The sequence below is a fragment of the Leopardus geoffroyi genome, chromosome C1 (assembly GCF_018350155.1).
Source record: "Leopardus geoffroyi isolate Oge1 chromosome C1, O.geoffroyi_Oge1_pat1.0, whole genome shotgun sequence".
Lineage (NCBI taxonomy): Eukaryota > Metazoa > Chordata > Mammalia > Carnivora > Felidae > Leopardus > Leopardus geoffroyi.
This window is the reverse complement of record NC_059328.1, coordinates 115,907,223-115,928,646: the sequence shown is the minus strand read 5'-3', so window position 1 is coordinate 115,928,646 and position 21,424 is coordinate 115,907,223. Positions and strand designations below refer to the sequence as shown.

The window sequence follows — 21,424 nt, the reverse complement described above, 5'->3', positions numbered from 1 at the left end:
TTAACGATACACATTTCCGTTATGTTTTAAAATGATTTTTGCATCCAATGTTCATGCAAATTTTGAGATGTTTCTGAGATATCTAAGAAGAAATGTGTCATAGAAGCATATGTGATTCCGGAGCTCCATGTTATTTCATTATGACACAACAATGAAAGTCTCTCATTTGTGGATTATATTTCATGGAATGTTTTTGATTATCTAGGAAAAGTGTATGTAGAGACTAGTAAAAGAAAAAGAAAACTGAACAAGATTGAATTCTGAGGAACACAGACTGTAGATATCCCGCAAAGAAGGAGCTTCTCGGGAAGGAGAGCTGGTGAGGTAGGACAAAACACATACGTGTGTGGTTGTGAATGAAAGACAGGAGAAAAAAAGGCTTCACAAAGGGAGAACATGCTAGCAGCCTTGACATCTGGCATAAGTTACAACAGGGCTCAAAAAATAACCACTGGCTATCACCATCTGAGTCTTGGGGACTCTATAAAGAATGGTTTGGGGTGGGGGAGGGACCCTCCCTTTTCCTGGGTTAAAGCCTAGAGCATTCTTTCTTTCCTGCTTCAAATGTCCACTGATGAATTTTTGTGAACATAGCAATTCTTCCACAGTGAAATAAGATCCATACCACTGGCTTATGGTATCAGGGCCCCAACTTAAGTATCAATTGTAGGGAACTTGAAACCTGAGGTTCATCTGGATAAGCCTGAGGAGTCTGTGGGACTCCTTGCCCCCGTGGCAAGAAGACATCTGACCTCTGGGTTAGGTTCCAGATCTTTCTTGCAGATAAGGACAATTCTGAGTTTAGTAAAGAAAATCGAACAGACTGTCTAAAAAATGTAATCCTAGCACAAAAACTTGCACAATGCCTGGCTCATAGTAGATGCACAAGAAACAATAGATAGTAACTAATCCTCCCTTGTAATTATGCTCAGTCCTAGCCAGTTGGACACCCTAGGGAATCCTCACCCAAAAGGGCTATTTTGGTGACTGATATCCAACATTTTGTGATAGGAGAAACTAAAATCTAACTCTGCTATACCATTATTATTGACTTTTGTAGAACTCAGGAGTGGTTGGCCCTATGAGACTGTGAGTTTTGGTATAATTTATTGAGTCCCAAAATACTTAATTATGGTACTAGGTATTCTTAGTTATAGTTTAACAATTAAAACGACTACAACTTTATCAAGCATTTATGTCTTGATTTTTGGACATGGAAATGGAGGCCCTGAAAATTTAATGACTTATCTATTACTGCATATTCACTAACAGATTCTGTATTCTGAGTTCTTCCCACATTCCAGGTAGTAAGGAAGTGGTGAATTAGCCTTAAAATAATGATGTTACCTGAGTATCACATGATGAATGTAACAGTGTTTTTCTCATTGTGTTGAAATTTGTTTTTCTATTCATCTTCAAATGTCTGCTTCTATTGAATTCTGTTAAAGGACTCACCTGTGGAAATCCAAGGCATCTCACTGGCCTTTATATTTCCTATTCTACTGGAAGAAGAAAGAGAGGTAGAGTTAAAGAATAAGATAATTTAGTAACCTCGGGACAATGCTGGGAAATTGAAACATAGGGTCTGTGATGAGAACAAAATACAATATACGGACAATGATTAAAAATATATCATAACAATTCCGTAGAAAGACATCTGAAAACTCAGATGGTACCAAACGATACCTTTCTTTCATAGTATTAAATGGTCTCACCTTAAATTTTTACTTGCAGTCCTTGTATTGCCTGAAATGGAGGAAATCATTCTAAGGAAAGTTCAAATGCTTTTAAATTAGTAATCCTTTACATGTCTAGCAAGATCTTTCTCAGCGGCAGGAACAGGAATGCCTTCTCTGAGTGAGTCTGTGCAAACAGGTCCTGTCCATTTGACGTTTCTGAAAGGAGCTGTTGGAGGTTGTAATGTTATCAGCACATGTGCTGCTGTTGTAAAGTGGGATCCGCAAAGCAAAGAAATATGGCTGGCTGGCTGATAAATGTGGTGGTAGTTTTATGATGCCGTGAGGACAAGAATCATAAGACCAACTCATTGCATCATTCATCATAAAAGTGAAAATTGTAGAAGGAGATGGGCTGGGAAGGTCTGACATAAACTGTTCCTAAAACTAAGAATACTTGTATTAGAATCAGCTTTATTTGGACTGTATCGTAAGCGCATCATTAATTGATGTCTACCCCATTTTCTGCATGTGCTGGAGGACCCCTGCTGTCCTTCTCCAATAACTTGGGAAGCTTTGCACAAGGTGTGGTGTCAGCCCTGGGAACTCAACCCCCCTTCACACACCAGCAGGGACACTAAGTCTCAGAGAAGTGAACTGGCAGGCTCAGAGCATCGTCATCCATTGTATTAGTTCCTAGGGTTGCCATAAAAATAATGCCACACACTTGGTGACTTAAAATAAGAGGAATTTATGGGGCACCAGGGGGCTCAGTTGGTTAGGTGTCTGACTTCAGCTCAGGTCATGATATCACGGTCTGTGAGTTCGAGCTCCATTGTAGGGCTCTGTGCTCACAGCTCAGAGCCTGGAGCCTGCTTCGGATTCTGTGTCTCCTTCTCTCTCTTCCCCTTCCCCACTCATTCTCTGTCTCTCTCTTGTCTCAAAAATAAATAAATTAAAAAATAATAAGAGGAATTTATTCTGTCATAGTTTTGGAGGATAGAAATCCAAAGTCAAGATGTGGGTAGGGCCACACTCCCTCCAAAAGCTCTCAGGGATAATCCTTCCTTGCCCCTTCCACCTTTTTGTGGATCCTGACATTCTGTGGTTTGTAGCAGTGTATGTCCAATCTCTGCCTTCATGTTCACGTGACCTTGTTTCCTGTGTTTCTGTGTCCACCCTACTTCTTACGAGATACTTTTCATCCAATACCACTCATCAGATTTAGGAATCTCTCTAAATCTAAGATGATTTCATATCAAGATACTTAAGTAATTACATCTGCAAAGACCCTATTTCAAGGGGTGCCTGGGTGGCTCAGTCAGTTGAACATCTGACTCTTGGTTTCTGCTCAGGTCATGATCTTGTGGTTTCTGGGTTCAAGCCCTGTGTAGGGCTCTGTGCAAACAAGGATTCTCTCTTGGGATTCTCTCCCTCCCTCCTTCGCTCTCTCTCTTTCTCTCTCTCTCTCTCTCTATGCCCCTCTCCTGTTCGTGATCTTTCTCTTTCAAAATAAATATATATATTTTTTAATTTTTGAAAAGACCCTATTTCAAAGTAAGGTCATGGTTTGAGATCCCGAGTGAACATGTATTTGGAGGAAACTATTCAGCCCACTATCTCCATAAATGAAGCTGGCAATTTCTAAATATGCAGGGTTTTCACCATGACTGAATAGCTTCCACGTAAAATGTTTGAAAAGTGATCACTAAATTCTTTGTTTTCAGTGATACCACTATAGTTATCTTCATTCATGACCAATATTGGTCATTTTCTTAAATATACATTCAATGCCTACTCTATTGTAGGTACTGAGTATGTAAGGAAGTTGCAATATACAAATAGAAATGACAATTATCCTCTCTAGAAGGCTGTTTGTGTGCATCCACTTATATGTGGATTTTTTTGATACGTAGCAGTATTAGAAACATATTTTCCCTATCATTTTCTTAATGCCATTTTCTCTAGCTTCCTTTGTTGTAAGAATACAGTATATAATACATATAACATACAAAATATATGTTAATCAGTGACTGTTTTATGTTATCAGTAAGTCTTCTGGTCAACGGTTCGCTATTAATAATTGACTTTGGGGAGTGAAAAATTATACACAGATCTTTTTGGCTGTGTGGGGGTTTGGTGCCCCAACCCCTCCATTGTTCAAGAGTGAACTGTATTAGGTCAATGGACTATACATATTTAATAAAATGGTAAATGATACTATCCTCACATGGTGAGGATAATAGGGATTCTGCTTCTTTTTCCCCCTTTTCTGATTAATTTACAGATTATGTGTTTGTTTATGAAAAAAAAATATTAAAGCTGATGAGGAGAGGTGAAAATAATCCTTGAAGACCTGAAAACCATGAATCCTGATTCTGTAGCTGAGAAACAAAGTGGTGAGACTTTGTCAATTGCCAGGAGACAAAGACAGACAAGAGAAATATCAAGCTCTCTGGGTGCTGTGTTCTTTGAGGGCACCTGCCTTTATAAGCAAGATTGATTCTGGCTCACAGGTGGTCATTATCACACTGTCCAACATCGAAAAGCCTTTCCTCCCTGCTCTGCCCGCAGCACCACATCGATTCTGGGCATCCCCAGGTATTCTTGGACTCTTCCCAGTCTCCACTCAGCCTCTGCGACCCTTCAAACCCTACTTTTCTTCCATAGGTCACATTAAGTCCAAATTAAGTAATTCCTTTAGGCAGAACTTTTTCAAAGCATTGAAACAAAATAAAAAAGTTAATGAATTCCAACAAAAGCAAAAGACCTCCGGATAGATGTTTTGCCCTTTTTATTCATTGAGCTCATGCAGTTTGTATTTTCCCTTTGTAAGACTCCCTGTTCCACCAATGTTTCCAAAATTAATTTTGACCTTCTGGCAACATTTTAATTTCACATGCCCCAGTAGATTCTCTTTGTTCAACAACTATTCTATAGATTCATTATTCTTTACAGAAAATGGCATTATCCTGCTCAACATAAGTATTCATTACATGCCTAATTACACTGAGAACTGTGCATGGGGACAGGAGCCTGGTGCAGAGGAAGCAGGGCTGGTCCGTGGAGGGCAGACCTGGGTTCAGGACTGACCCTGCTCTTCTCCGCTGTGTCACCCAAGCATAGGGCTGGCCCAAGCTGGAGTTCTGTTTTCACCAGAAGCTCAGCCGGTCACCCACCTGCCTGAGCCATGTTTTCACCTATCTAGAAGATGAGGTGATAGTGACTTTTAGGGTTTTGTGAGGATTTGGGGGTGGTATCGCTAGAAGAGATGGAAAATGCTGGGGCGCCTGGGTGGCGCAGTCGGTTAAGCGTCCGACTTCAGCCAGGTCACGATCTCGCGGTCCGTGAGTTCGAGCCCCGCGTCGGGCTCTGGGCTGATGGCTCAGAGCCTGGAGCCTGTTTCCGATTCTGTGTCTCCCTCTCTCTCTGCCCCTCCCCCGTTCATGCTCTGTCTCTCTCTGTCCCAAAAATAAATAAAAAAACGTTGAAAAAAATAAATTTAAAAAAAAGAAAAAAAAAAGAAGAGATGGAAAATGCTTACCCAGAATATATAATGAGTGGTTGCTATTATTATTAACGGTAACATCGCCTGATGCTTGCTAGGAATAAAGTACTCCTGGGCGTTCGGCATCATTCATATGCCCTGTCTTCGAGAAGGTTTGAGATTGGAAGAGAAGGTGGTTTTTCTCCACCTTGAGGAACAAAATCCTAACAAACGCCTTCCCATGCTTAAGAAGCAATCTGGACCCATGCCAGCGTTCTGACCTCATTCCTTGTCCTCGTGGATTACACTCCTGCCTCACTGTCCTGCATGCTGTTGTGGACACATGGCAAACCTTCCCACAGGTCACAGATTCCGCGTTTGCTTTTCACTCTGCTTGGACAGCGCCCGCATCTACATTACCCCAGCCTTGCATGACTGACACCTTCCCAACACTCCCGTCTCCGTTCCATTCTCACTTCCTTAAAAAGCCTTCTTCGGACTGTATTACTCAGTTTCATTCCCAGGCCCTGTGTTTTGCAATGCCACACTCTCTTTACTCTTTGGCACTTGTCTCCATCGGAACTTTTCTTTTCAGTTATTTCTTGACTTTCTTCTCTTTCCTCCAGCTAGAATGAAAGTTCCGCAGAAGTGGCGATCTTGATGTTCTTTAAAAAGTGTGTGCGGCCAAGTGACGTTCAATTGTTATGGAGTGGATGTGAATTGAGTTAGAATGAATGAATGAATGAATGAATCAATCAATCAATGAAAATTACTCTGGTTTAAAGAAATATATATATATACACACACACATACTTTTTTTTCTATAGAAAAAATCATGGGTATAAAAGATTGGCTCAAGAATTTTCTCTTTTTTTTTTAATAGTGCAGCCACTTTCTTTTTTTTTTTTAATGTTTATTTATTTTTGAGACAAAGACAGAGCATGAACGGGGAGGGTCAGAGAGAGAGGGAGACACAGAATCGGAAGCAGGCTCCAGGCTCTGAGCTGTCAGCACAGAGCCCGACGTGGGGCTCGAACTCACAGACCGTGAGATCATGACCTGAGCCGAAGTCGGACGCTTAACCGACTGAGCCACCCAGGCGCCCCAAGAATTTTCTTTTTGAGCTGGGCTTTGATGGATAGATGATTAGGGAAACATAAATGCAGAAGACAAGGGATTCTAGATGGAGAGGGGAGTGTGAGCGCTGGGGACAGAGGACCCCCTTACATGGATGTCTTCTGAACATCAAAATCGGAAGGTGTCCAAAACTTGTCCCTCCAGCAGCCTCTCGTGTCTCAGCAGCTGTGTGTTCTAATTCTCAGGCCAAAGACCTTAGTCTCACCCTTGGCTTTTCTTCTTTTTCTTACAGCTCAAGTCCAATCAAAATACCTTCAGATTCTGGCCACTCCGATCCACCTTCGTGCACTGCTATCACCCCAGTTACCAGTGACTCTCAGATTACTGCAGAAGCCTTTTTACAGTCCCCCTGCTTCTACAGTCTATCCTCAACAAGGGAAACCAGACTGAGCCTTCAGAGCGAGAGTCATCTCACCTGTACCACCCCTCCTCTGGCTCTCCATTCACTCAGTGTAGACGCGGAGTCCACCAGCCTGTTCTTGGTCTGGCTGGAATTACCTCTCGGACTTCCTTTCCCATCCTCTCGCTTTGTCTCACTCTTCCCGTCCTCACTGGCCTCGCTGTACCTTGCACACATCAGGCACACATCAACCGTCGGCTTAGATCTTTCCTCAACCTAGAAATGTCTTCCCTCAAGACCTTGGTGACTGACCCCCTTACCTCTGTAGCCTTTACTCCCATCACACCTTCTCAATGAGGTGACACGATGCAATTCTGTCACCTGCTCCCTGCCAGTCCTGAGACCCCTGGCTCTGCTCCTCTTTTTTCTTTTTCTTTTTGTCTGGCAGACATAGAACTTTTTAGAGCACCATATATTTTATTTACGCACGAAGTTTATTGTTTATATTCTGTCAGTAGAACCTCAGCTCCATGAGAGCAGAGAAGACTGTTCCCTGACTCATAGCAGGTCCTCAATCATATTTTCAGGATGAATAAATGAGTAAGAGGTGACAGTTCTATTTGGCCCATGTACAAGAGGAACAGGTAGAGAAAGTGAGAGAGTCAGCCTTTGAACTGCAAATGAGTGGCTTTGCGCTTTATTCTATGCACACTGGGGAGTGATAGCAATTATTTATAAAGACGTTTGGATTACTGATAGCCTTTAAAAATATGGTAGAAATTTTGTCCTGGACTTTTAACTTTCTTCCTCACAGCTTTCATTGACTTAATACTTGGCTTCATCTAGAGAAGGATTTTTTTGATCAGGAGTCAATGGTGATTGTATTTGGAGATGGCAGCACAGGTGGTCCATGAAAGGCCTCTGCTTTGTTACTTCTTTTCTTCTCCATTTCCTCACCAGAGGCAAATATTCTAATAAGCCGACATATTCTCAAGTAAAATGGGTCATGCTGGATGCTTGTTAAGTTACAGTAAAACCTTGGTTTGTGAGCATCCTTCTTTCCAGAAACATGATTATAATATAAAGCCCTTGTATATCAAAGCAAAGTTCAAGAACCATTGGCTCAGTGGTGATCATGTGACATTTAGCCTCACGTACTACCTGTATTGCAAGACATCGCTCGTTTATCAAGTGAAAATTTATTAGAAACGTTTGCTCAGCCTGCGGAATGCTCGCAGAACAAGCTAGTCATAATCCAAGGTTTTACTGTACATGAGTAGCATTGGATTATAAACCTTATTTGGCTGGTTTTGCACAGCTCCCTATTTATGTGTTTCCTTGGCGATGAACACCTAGGTTGATTCCCTATTGCCCCAGTAATGCTATAACAAACTTGAATGGAGAGACTCCCTGTCTCAGGCAATTCTAATATCCTTATGGAGGGGCCTTGCTTTCCTCACTACTTCTCCTGGAATTAGCCCAGTTCCAAACTTCAATCTCTTTTTTTAAAATTTTCCTTTAACATTTATTTCCTTTTGAGAGACAGAGTGAGACAGAGCATGAGGTGGGGGGGCATGCAAAGAGAGGGGGTTACACAGAATTCAAAGCTGGCTGCGGGCTCTGAGCTGTCAGCACAGAGCTGGACGCAGGGCTTGAACTCACGGACCGCGAGATCATGACCTGAGCTGAAGTTGGACACTTAACTGACTGAGCCACCCAGGTGCCCCTAAGCTTCAATCTCTTGAGCATCACTGTTGCTTAAGGATGTTGTGTCCGCATGCTTAGAAAAAGGCAAGCCCTACTTACCTTCATTCGCTAAAAAATAAAATAAAAATAACAACAAAAACAACAACAACAGCAATTTGGTAGAAATTCCTTGTGGCTTTTAGGGACACGACAGAAAGAAAGAAAGAAAGAAAGAAAGAAAGAAAGAAAGAAAGAAAGGAAGGGAAGGGAAGGGAAAACAAAACCTCTCCTCATTTGAACCTGGCCTGAGATACATAATTGCAAAGAGATCCATTTTCATTTATGCTCGTTACCTAGCACTTGCGGACCCTGGGAAGAAAATGTGAATACTGAGAATTCAGTGACAGATATATTGCAAGTTATCAAGTAGTTACTTTTAATTCATTACATGAATAAATCAATCTCAGGGTTGTAATAATTTTCCAGCAATATAGCTGTATCTGCACATAATCAGATTTAAGTACGTATGGGGTGCATTTTGTGGCTCTATGCTAGGTGCGACGGGCCTACAGTGAACATGGCAAATATCTTCACTGTAGCTCTTGGTGACTTTAATCTTCACTTTAGCTCTTGGTGACTCCCCGGAGGTGGGAGGGCGTGGGTGTTGCTCTCCCTGTTCCAACGGAGGCTGGAAAGCTGTTTTAAGTAACAAAGTGGACTTTGATGAATGGTGATGGACTCTTCTGGTCTCTATTTTGGAGCCTCCCCCACTCCTTGCCAACCCTTCCCTTCTGGAGGACCTGTGTCGCATTGTAAAGGCTGAAATTGCCAGCCACCTGGCCCTGGAGCCTGGCCTGTAATCCATTTCTCTCCACTGAGTCCTAAAAACTAGTCTGCCTGTTGAACTTACAGGGAAAAGGGTTCCCTCTGTCAATGTTGAACTTCACTCGGCCCTGTGACCCTGGAAAGCAGTGATGGTTAAAGAAATTGCCCACCTGTATAATCCAAAAATCAGTTGGCTGAAAACTCCACCCTTCCCCATATGGCAGGTGACTTATCAGGCCAGACACAAGCTCTCCAAATTCCCAATCTTTGCCTCAAACACGATTAGCTGAACTGTTTGTACCCATGGACGAGTCTGGGCAAGGTATTTAACCTCTTTGACTTTACTGAAGCTTCTCTCTCCCCGCAGGTCCTGGAACTTCGGCCCACCCTCAGTCTGACCTGCACACAGTCCTTCTTTAGACCCACCTCCCCCCCCACCCCACCCCCTACCCCCCACAGCAGGCTGGGCACAGGTCATACATTGCCTGACCTATAGTCCTACCCCACCACCCTGGCACATCCCACCTGCCCACATCTAGTTCGTCAGTTCTGGCCACCTTGTTTACTGCTCCAAATGAAAGAAATGCCCTTTCCTGCCTGGCCTTTAGGATGCTTGCACATCTCACCGTGTTGAGTGTTTCCACTGTGACAATGGTGCCCCCCTCCTCAGTGCTATAATACTTTCAGACACAGTCTCCCCTTACCTAGGTCTGGATTTTTTTTTTTTTATCTTCTTAAGAAAAACAGATGAATTAAAGAAAATCCTTCTCTCCTTCATAACTGGATGTGGTATTTCTATGGGGGAGGCCTGGAAACTGCTTCGGTCATCTTGACCCATGAATAAGCCCTGCAACCCTAATTGCTCTGGGCTCCTTGTTACTGCTTAAGCCAATTGGAGCCGGGTGCTCTGTTCATAGCAGAGAAACTCATCCTCTCTGGTTCCCGTAACTTTGGGGCCGAATGGGGGTTTCAATACTCCAGCTGAGGGGAAATTTGAATGTCCGGGTTTGTTGCTGGCGTTGCCATAGAGACAAGATGGGGATGGGCGTAGATAATGGATGTTAGTGATGTGCTGAGTGTCTACGGTAAAAGACGTAGAGAGAAGCAAAACCAGTTTATGTGATTATCATTATCCTAATAATTTAGGAGGGAGGGTTCTCATTCCACCTCTTCTCTTCTCCAGGCTTGTGACCTTCACCAGGTAAGTGCACCACCTATCAGAGAGCATTTGCTAACAGCCCTCCAGGTCTTCTGGCTGGATTCTGGGTTCTGGGCTTGCAGAGGCAACAAACACATGGTCTTTATCTTCAAGGAGTTCGTGGTCTATTAAGGGAGTTAGGATTTAAGTGAGTAATTAGTATGAAGTGAGTAATAGTCAATTGATAGGAAAAGCGCATTACTACGTGTGCACAATTGATTGAGGGACACGTTAACTCTGCGGGGTTTCATAGCAGAGCCTTGCCACAGCCAGACGGCAGTTCGCCAGGTGGATGAGGATGAGACATCCATTCCAAAAACGAACAAAAAAGGAAATGACACCTACACATGCATGTATACATGAGTAGAAGAAGACTGATCTGGCCAGATCATATAGTCTCACTCATGGCCTGTACCTCAGCCTACAGATGGGTGGTTGTTAAACTCAATCCCTGAGAACTCCAGTGGTTCTGTGGATTTCTCAGGCATCACCCTGTGAGGCCTGGGATGTACCAGACCAGTGGAATGCGGTGATGAGCAGACAAAATCAAGTTCGCCCGTGTTATTAGCTGTGTGACATTGGATAAGTTTCCTAACCTCTCTGTGCTTTCGTTTCTGCATGTCTATAATGGGGAAAGAATAGTGACCCTATCATTGGTTTGTCATGAAGATACATTGTGTAAATCTGTGCAAAGGTCTGAGAACAGAGCCTGGCATATAGTGCAATGCATACACCATCGGCTAATAAGATGGCGATCACACTTCAGCCACAAAAATCACACTTCTTCCCAGTTTCTTCCCTGTTTATACCTTCAGCTTTCATGAAAGAGATATTTTGAAGAAATGTTTGCACATGCTTTTTTTTTTTTTTAATTTGAAGATAACTCCTATAGGTCCATTCTTCCAACAAATACATAGCGAGTGTCTATTTTGTCCCAGGAATTGTGTTCGAGATCGACCAGCCACAAAATCAGCGAACCCCTCTGCCCTCAGGGACATTTCCTTTGAATAGAGAAACTCAAAAAATTAAAGTATATATGTAGATATCTATCTATCTATCTATCTATACACACACACACACACACACACACACACGAGAAATATGTTAATTTGTGTTAAATACTCCAATGAAAGTAATAAGGCAGAACCTTAGAAAAGGCATTCTTTGAATGAGTTTAGATTCAAAAAGTGTTGATAGGAAAGGTGGGAGGAGTGGGTGATGTCCCACGGGGCGGGGGTGGTAGTTGGTAAGCAGGGGAGAAAGCAAGTCAACAGACTGCTGGGAGAGCAGACCCTGGGTGTGTGGGGAGCTGAGAGGGAATCAAGGAAGGAGGAGAGGAGTAAGTGGAGGGTCTTGTGGCCCAAGGGGCGAGGCTGGGCTGACCAGGTATTGTTGGCAGCTTGAAGGACTCAGGCTTCTGCACTGCATCACGAAATCATGGGGCATTTGGAGTAGCCTGACATGGTCTGACTTCCATTTATCTATCTGCATGCCGGTCTAAGTGTGGACGGTTGGAGCCACAAAGGCCGGAACTAGAAGTACTCAGCAGTCCAGGGGAGGGATTGTGGTGTGGCTTCCCTTGGGGTGGTAGCAGGAGAGGTCGTGAGAAAAGGTAGCATTCTAGACAAACATGCACAGAGCTATACAGACAGCGAGGTTGTAACAGAATGCATCCATTGAAATCATTTGAAGTTGATGTCTTTGGAGCTTCTGGTGCCGAGAAGTCGTTTGTGGGTTCCTGAGTATCCGTGCCAAGAAAGGGTTACAGGGGCAGAGGAAGGATCTGGCGCTCGTTCCAGGCACAGGTGCAGCCAATGGTTTTTCTGTCTTCAGACAAAAATACTTGGTAATCCCCTGGCTTAAATTGTTCCCCTGTCTCTGTCATAGAAGAGAATCTGACCCTGAGTAATGTGACTTAATGAGGGCAGGTTAACAGAGCTTACAGAGAACCACTGAATATATATTTATTTTACGTTTGGTCTCAGCCATTCTGTGTAATTATGTTTGAAAGGGCACCGGATGGATAAGTCATAAGCCACAATAGGTGTGACTGGAGAAACACACAGAAGGCACATAAAACTCAGGCGACAGCGGAGATGATATAAACTTCCCAAGAGGGCGGGGAGATATGAGGCAAGTTTGAACTTTGAAGACAGTGTGCAACCAAATAATTACCAGCAGCCTCCACCAGGGTGGGAGCCACCGGGAGCATAAGCCAAGGGGGGGCCCATAACTCCCTCCTGTTCAAGGTGCCCTTGGCCACCTCATCTACCCCAAAAGAGGAAACTGTGGAGTAGCAGTCGTGGGCACTCCACAAGTATATCAACAGCTGAGAGGCCATGGAAAGAATGAACCACATTCCCCATGATTAAAGCTGAGGGTTTAGCTCCTCTCCATTCAGCTCCTGCTAAAGCTGAGAGCTTCTGTAGGTAGTATCTTACCCATAAACACACACCACTGATGGCAACCCATTTCATTAAGAGGTGATGGGAGAGGGAGGAAGGGACTAAAATTCCTACACGTTCAGCAGAATGTGCCTCAACAATTCCTTCATAGCAGCAATTTGCACGCGGTATTTCATTCATTTCTCAAATCAACCCTGTTCTTTGTCCGTAAAGGACGAGAAACTGAAGGAGCCTCAGTGATTGCCTCGGAAGTGGTGGCATTTTTCTAGAATCCAAATGAACTCTGTACATGTCAGGCCCCAGGTTTCTACCATCTCCCTTGTCCTTCGAGGAGTGAGCTGTCTTGTCTGGCATCATGTAGTGTTCGGGTAGCAGACAAACTTGGGTGACAAGCAGACAACCTGGGCTTGTGTGTTGGTCACTGTAGCCTCACGCCTGCTCCTGTGTCACTGGCCCACGGAACTGGGCCTGAAGAGTTCCAGTGAGGGTCTACATTACCAGATTTAAACATATGTCCATCGCTTGGGTGAATGGTGAGAGAGGGTGGAGGCCACACAGCTGATTTCTCTGTTTCCGTTTTTTATTTATTGTTTCGTAGTACAAGCCTCAAACACTGGACGTGGCTGGGTATTTCTGAGTGTAAAGAAAGCTTGTCTTTTTTTCCAGGTCGTCTTGCGCTTTCCCGTTAAGTTACTACTTTGGTCTCTCCCATCAGATACCCTTTAGGGACGGCCTTAGGCGAAGGTGTGAAATCGATCCTCTGTTCCCAGAACTTCCCCCTGCTGGCCCTCTCCCCCACTCTGTGGAATGCTCATCCTCTTCTGGTGCTGGTGAAATTTCCCTTCTGCAAGCTCAAGAGGGGATACAAATTATTATATGCATGAAAACATGTCTCCACTCTGCAATTCAAAGGGCAGGCCAACTTTGCCTTTCCCTCTTATGTATTGGGAATCCGGATGAAGAGTTTTTAAAATAAAGGGTCCAAACTGAGGCATAACCAGGTTCTAAGATCCATGAAGAATGCTCTGTGGGAAGTTAAAAGTGTACCATCCCCTGCCATTGCCTCCTGTAATGTTATCCAGTTAAGTCTCAATTCTCAAGCCACCATATATATATTAAGACATATTCTAAAAAGAAGCCCCAGAAGCTTTTAATCCCATGGCTGAAACAAGTTTAAAAGACATTTAGTTGAGTGTTGTTTAATGGACCCAATCGAAGGGGTGTTAATCAGCTGCTAATCTAGTGAGAATTCCCTCAGGAAGACCCATTGGGAGAGAGAAAGCAAACAAAACCCGAGATTCAGAGTCAAGGTATCTGCAGACGGCTAAGTAATGGTGCTTCTAAAGATGTCTACGTCTTGATATTTGGAACCTGGGAATATAACACCTTATATGTCAAAAGAGACTTTGCGGACGGGAGTGTTAGGGAGGTTGGGATGGAGAGAAAAACACTGCCCCGCTGCAATCACAAGTGTTATTATAATAGGGAGGCAGAGAGTCTGGGTCCAAGACGTGGTGACAGAAGCAGATGAAAGACTCAGACAGATCTGAGGGTGCCAGGCTTCTGGCTTTGACGGAGAAGGGTCCAGAGCTAAGACCTTGTGGGCAACCCCTCGACGCTGGAAAAGATGGAAAACAGGTCGTCCTCACAATCTCCGGAGGCAATGCAGCCCTGCTAACACCTTGATGTTAGAATTGCCGACCTCCAGAAATATGAGAGAATAGATGTGTGTTGTGTTAAGCCACCAAACGTGCGGTCCTTGGCTGCAGCAGTGGTAAGAAAGTAATGCCCAAACTGCATGATAGGGTAGCAGCTACTCTTTGATACGGTAGGTTTTTGTAGGGCTGCAGCTGTGGTAGTGGGGTCTCGGATGATTGTGCTAGAAAATACTACAGGAGAACGAGGGAAAAAGGCCCGTGGCACGTACCAGGAGGCCCCCAAGCCTTTGCAAAGAGAAATGGTGGCAGGGCGCCAACCGGGTTTCTTGGAGTGAATATCGGTATTCTCTGAAGTGCCCCAAGAGTATAAATTGCTCTATGCCACCGTCGCTACGTTTCCCTCTCTCCTTTTGAAGGTTTGTCCAATAGAACATAAAACCGTGGAGCTTAAAGCCCAACATTATCTCGAGCAGCCTTAAGGTGAGCCGTGATTTCTCTCAGGTGTCAATCCTCGCCAAGCCCCCAGGGAAACACCAAGCTGGGGCAAATGAGCACTGATGCGGAAGAAGAGAAGCAGCATTTTCTGGAGAATCTAACAGTCTTTTTTTCCACATGTGGATTTCTATCAGGCTGTGATGAGCAAAAACTAGGATGGATATAGATTAGAAATAGCACAATGGTTGTTTACCGGAGTCCGACTTATGTCCTTGGTTGGCGTGTGCCCTGAATGTAACTCCTTTGTTTCCCTCCAACTGCCAACAAAAATTGAGACAGTCCGTTGCAGCCCCTTCTCTCTGTAGACCGAGGTCTTTTTAGGACGTCTTTTTGTAGTACTGTGGATGCAACTCAGATTTAAATCCAGTGAGGACAAGGCTATCTGAAGACACCAAATCGTGTGTTCTGTAGAGCAACATAATGTGTTTTACAAGTCACAAGAGATGTTCCTATTTCCAAGAGGGCCATGGCCACATAATTTCAGGACATAAATATATCCCTTCTCTTGGGTACGGCTGAACACACTGCCACCGGCTGCAGGTGAAGCGGTCCCAGCTTCCCCAGATCACACCCTTTGTATCCACTCCCCTGAATTGCCCCCCCCCCTCGCCATGTACGTGCTTCTTTAGAAGTCCCAGCCTCCCAGCCTCCAGATGCTATCCGGGAAGTGGCATGGGTGTCTGGACTCCTAGGACACATTTTGTTGTATGGTATGCTCCCTTTACTATCACCATCCCATTAAAATGGCTACTCTATGGGACAACAGACGATATACGGTACAGTATAGCAGAATAAGGAGGGAAAGTAGGACTTTTATAACCACTACTATTAGGATCACTATCATGTATTTTATATATATGTATATATATATATAACATATAAATATATATATATACATACACACAATTATATATAATTAAACATATAATTTATATTAATATATTATGATGCATATACATATATATGTATATATATACACACATATATGTGTGTATCATATATATGTATATGTATATATATATACAAATATGTGCGATTAGTTTTCTTTGGTTGTTCACTGGTTTGGAGAGGCACAGGAGGGCCTCCTATCTCCGTGGATTGATAGGCTTTTAAGAAAGGGTAACAGGTAGAGGATGAGGAGGGGCCGTCAGCTTTCCATTCTTTCTTTCCTACGGCAGTGATAGCAAGATAGAAATTTACAGTTTCATAGAGAATTCAGCATGAATCCAAATATTTCCGCGCTTTCATCGTGTGCCTGTTGGGGTGCACACTTTGCAGGCTCCATAAATGCAGAAGAGCAGAGGGCATCCCGGCTGTGCTTATTACCTGAGCTGTGGGGGAGGGCAGGGTATGAGCACCATTGCCTGTGAGAAACTTGCCTTACTACCTTCTTCCTACTGTTTTGGCTTCGCATTATCTATTGGTTGCCAATTAGACAGGTCTCGTAAGGGTAAAAATCATCAGGTCAACTGTCGTTAGGGCAAGAACCCTTCTGGGGGCACTGTAATCTTAAAGACACATGTAATGATAGACATAGCTGTGTCCCACCACCTCACTTTACAATTGGGGAAGAAAGTGAAAAGAGAATAAATTACTTGTCCCGGGTCACACAAGATAACGATATCTGTATTCCAGAGTGTCCTGGAGTCAAGCAGGATAAATGTCGGATCTGAAAGCTCTTTCTCTCTCTCTCTCTGCAGGGTCATTTTCTCCAACAATTCTACAAGGCCATAGGGAATACTCCTAGTGAAATATGAAGCATAAAATACTCTTCTGTTATCTTCAAAATAAACTTTTTGAGATGCCTTCTGCTGGTCCCACTGAATAAAGGCTACCCCTCTTCCAACCTACTGCCAACTTAGGGAGAATAAGGAGGGAAATTAGAAATTATTGTGTCACAGCCACTCCTATTATGACTACTATCCTTTCCACTGTTGTTAAGCAAGAAGGTCTCTTTATAAATGATATCATTTAATTCTCTCTACAACACCACGAGATAGGCATTATTATCTCCAATAACCCCAATAAGGAAACAAAGATAAAGGAAGGTGAAGTAATTGATTCAAGTTCCCACAGCTGGTAAGTGGGATGTTGGGTTTCATCTCCAAGGCAACTATTTCCTAAATTCATTGTTTTCCCATAGTGTGTAGCATGTTTGAGCATCTGAAATACTCTCACTCCTGATCTTTTACTTCTCCTCCAAGCTCTTTCTAATTTTGGAGAGCGTTAGTCTATCTCCGGAAACATAGAAAACTAGTTCTTGTTAACATTTTAAATGATTGCAGCTGATATAATATATTTCCAATTTCAAATGATGAATTGAAGATAATCCCTGTGGAAAGACAAGATGCCTTGAAAAGGGCATCGGGGTGGCAATCAAGGGATCTGCATTCCATTTCTGGCTCTGTTCCTAGCTCATATCACAGGGCAGTTCTTATTGTACAATATCAGGGTTTGGCAAGATCTGTGGCCTTCACAGGGTATGGAAGCAGAATTAGGCTCAGAGTAATCACAATAACCTGGGGATGATTCTTTTCGGTATATTAGAGCTGCATTCTCCCATACTCTAACCCTCAAGTTGTGGCTGAATAGCAAGGGTGGCGCTGTGGAAACTGACGAGCGCATTTCAAAACCACTCCCGAGAAGTCCCATCAGCCCTCGCGCGCCACCTTCCCCTCTCTTCCTGGGCACTCGAGGTGGCAGCCGTCTGTTACTCGGCATCATGGCTGCCCTCAGACCTCTGGTGGAGGCCAAGATCCTTAAAAAGAGGACCAAGAAGTTCATCTGGCACCATTCAGACCGATATGTCAAAATGAAGTGCAATTGGCGAAAACCCAGAGGCGCTGACAATAGAGTGCGCAGAAGATTCCAGGGCCAGATCTTGATGGCCAACGTTGGTTACAGGAGCAACAAGAAAATAAAATGCATGCTGCCCAGTGGCTTCCGGAGGTTCCTAGTCCACAAGGTCAAGGAGCTTGAAGTGCTGCTGATGTGCAGCAAATCTTCCTGTGCAGATTGCTCACAATGTCTCCTCCAAGAACCCCAAAGCCAGTGTGGAAAGAGCAGCCCAGCCGGCCATCAGAGTCTGGAATCCCAGTGCCAGGCTGTGCAGTGAAGAAAATGAATGGACAGACAGCTTATGTGCACATAAATTTGTGTTAATAAAACCATAAAACTACAAAAAAATAAAAATAAAAATAAATAAAACCAGTCCCTGAGGGATTCTGATTTATGCCCTTACTCCCCGGAAAGAACTAAGGTTCTTAAGGTGTAGGTTAAGTAACTTGGTAGGCATTCAAGCTCTAAGGTAGAGGATAAAGACATATATAACAGGTGAGACTTTTACCAAGTTACTTTGCTGGTCCATTAGTATGATCCATCATACATTCGTATATTAACCCCTCTCTGACTAATTTCTGCCAGGTACCCAGCTATACCTCTCTGCACTCAGGTTATATTTGAAGACCAGGAAATACTAGATGAAATTCTGGAAGGTTCTCAAGGCACCTGTAAAACCTTTTCCTTTCCCCTCAAAGCACAGATTATTGGAAAAGGTCACTTAACTGTTTTCTTGTAGAGGAGGCATGAATAAATCTACAGTGTTCCCAAGGAAATAAATGCCTTGCCTGTTATGATGGAAAGACATGAAATTGAAGTCCAAGGCATAGCTTGAATTCAGGTTTTATATTTAAAGTTAAAATCTGCATTCAAAAATAAAGACATCAGGCCAAAACATGTGTGTATATGGGAAGATGTAAACATTGTATGGAGTGTAATAATAAAAATTAAAAGCAGTGTAGATTCTCATTCAAAATTTGTGACATAGTTTATAACAGCGAAAAACAGGATATAAGTTAAAAGCTAAGTGGAAGATAAGCAAATTATGATAAGCCCATATATAGAATATTATATATTTGTAAAATTATTGTTACTACTTCTATATAACAATATCCAAAGCAATCTCACAACTAATAATAAGCAACAAAAGCAGGATATAAAATTTTACTTACCTTTTGAATGAAATTAGCTTAAAGACACATATGAACAATGATAGTTTAATTATGGCTAATTGTCACTTTATTAAATATGAACTATAGCCCGGAACTGTACCTTACATATTACCTCATTTAAATCTTAAAACAACACTTGCATCAGCATTATAACTTCCATGCTACATTAAGAAAATTCACTTGGTTAAAATTACCCTGCTATTTATTTTGAAGTTTACTTTGATTATTTATTTTGATTTATTTTGATCAGATATTTGGTCAAACACTAGTCTAGATATTTTGGGGAAGGCTTTTTAAGAGAGAGTAACATTTGAGTCAGTGGACTTTGAGTAAAGCAAACTGCCCTGCGTAATGTAGATAGATCTCATCCGGTCAATTGAAGGTCTTAAAAAAAAAAAAAAAAGACTGACCTCCCCTGAAGAAGAGGGAAATCTGCCAACAGACTGTTTTTGAACTCAAACCGCAACTCTTCTCTGGGTCTTAAGTTTGCCATCTGACCTGCAGATTTTGGATTTACCAACCTCCATAGCATGTGAGCCAATTCCTTACAAAAAACACTTATCTCTGTATGCATGTACATACTTATCTATACCTATATGTCTATATAGGTATATGTGTGTTAACACATGCATCCTATTTGTTGTTTCTCTGGGAAATTTTGACTACCTCAGATTTTGGTACAAAGAGTGGTTCAAGGGAAATATCATCTGAAAGGTGAGCTTTCTACATTGAATCTGGTGTTTCTGGAATTGGTTTTCTATTTATTTAGTAACTATTTATTTAGAGAGCAAGAGAGTGTGTGCATGGATGTGAGTGGGGGAGGGGCAGAGAGAGCAAGGGAGAGAGAGACAGAATCCTATGGGGAGCTTGATCCCATGACCATAAGATAATGACCTGAGCCAAAATCAAGTATTGGATCCTTAACTGACTGAGCCACCCACGCTTCCCTGGAATTGGTCTTCTAAAAGATGAAGTTTCAAGGCACTACCAGTAGTATGGAGAGCAGTGGTGGCCCATGGTGTGGTGTGGCAATAGTGATAAGCAAGATACCACCATTGGATATTCATAATCAAATAAAAGGCAAGGTTCTGTGACCACACATGTGACCACAGGTATGATATCTTTGAACATTTTTATCAAATTAACGAGTATAATGAGATTGTCTGGTTGCTCCCATATCATCGGACAAGAAAGGGATAAGCTCAAGGATTCCAGCTTCCAGCTGAAGTGCCATGTAAATGAACTGAGTTTGCCAAAAAACCAAAACCCGAAACTCATCCCAAGTGGCTGAATTGCAATACAAATTGAATTCTCAACCTTACTGCATTTCTACTGTTAAAGCAAGGGCATTGACGGGGGTGGGAGGGATGAGATCCTGGAAGTTGAAGTGGGGAAAAATGGAAAGACTCTGATGAAACTGGAGAATCTAACCCCTAAATTCTGATGACTCTTCTTTGCCAATAGAAGCAGCTGTTCCCTCCCTGTCTGAGGAGATTAACCCTATTTGCATGAGGAAACAGCTGTGGCCTCCCCTGAAACAGTTGTATACACTACTGATACTCCTCACCCCCACCGCCCTTCTTTGCTTCTAGACCTCTAACTTGACTCCAAAGGTGAGGTAGAAAATTGTGACCCACGTGGAGGTGTGCTGCACTCCAAAAGAGCTATTTGATTTTTCCAATTTATTGAGACACAAACCTGGTGAATATGGGTAGAAATGTACACTAAGGGCATGGGGTAATAATGGAAGGAACATAAAGTTGTATCAGACTGAATTTATTGCTATGAGCTCACAAAGCAGAGATTCTGGATTTAATGTTGCCACGTGCGGTGTTAGAAAGGGCTCTAAAAGTTCGCTATTTTGTGGAAATGGGGAACAAAGGTGGCCCCCAGTAAATGAACTTGAAATGCTAGCCCTGCCTTGACATACTGGAGAGAAATGGCTTCAAAAAAGAAATGGCTTCGTTAGAGTGGATTTGTCGTGGAAGGCCTGCTCACCCACAGAGGAGGGTCCAGAGGACATGTCCATCATCAATACTGTGAGGGGAGCCCCAGCCTCCCTGCAGATCTCTGAAATCACTGTTTCCATAGGACTGAAATTACCATGGGAACTGCTGCCACTGAACGCAACAGAAAACCTAATACAAGAGGGTAAATTGGATCCTGGGTGGTGGGGGCCAAGTGGCCGCATCAACTTCCAAAGGCAAGATGGCCATAGTTACTGCAACGGACAACAGCGTCCGAGCAGCAATTAAAATAGTCTGACTCACAAAGACCCATGGTGTTGGCTAGTTGATCATAATGTTCCTAAAAGTGGAATAGATGTGGAGCCTACTAAATTCTTACTTGACGTCTCTAAGAGGAAGGGCTCCAGGTCAAGTGAACAAAAGTCAAATTTACATAATGAAAATAGAGACTCAGGACGCCTCACATCAATTTCCAAACTCGATCCAGTTTACTGACCCCGAGCTCCTTGCACAAAGAAAACGAGGAGCTCCCTCGAGGGA

General features: G+C 43.0%; 1 long non-coding RNA gene and 1 pseudogene across 1 annotated transcript in view; one reads left to right on the top strand and one right to left on the bottom strand.

Moving 5' to 3' along the window:
- LOC123596727 overlaps positions 1-20,701 on the bottom strand; it is a 28,324-nt gene extending 7,623 nt beyond the window's left edge. The window contains exons 1-3 of the long non-coding RNA XR_006711828.1: positions 20,689-20,701; positions 3,342-3,346; positions 2,713-2,715 (exon numbers count right to left, since the gene is read on the bottom strand). This is a non-coding gene — a long non-coding RNA (uncharacterized LOC123596727). The remainder of the gene's footprint in view (positions 1-2,712; positions 2,716-3,341; positions 3,347-20,688) is intronic.
- On the top strand, positions 16,903-18,091 carry LOC123596726 (annotated as a pseudogene).
- Positions 20,702-21,424: the final 723 nt, after the last annotated feature.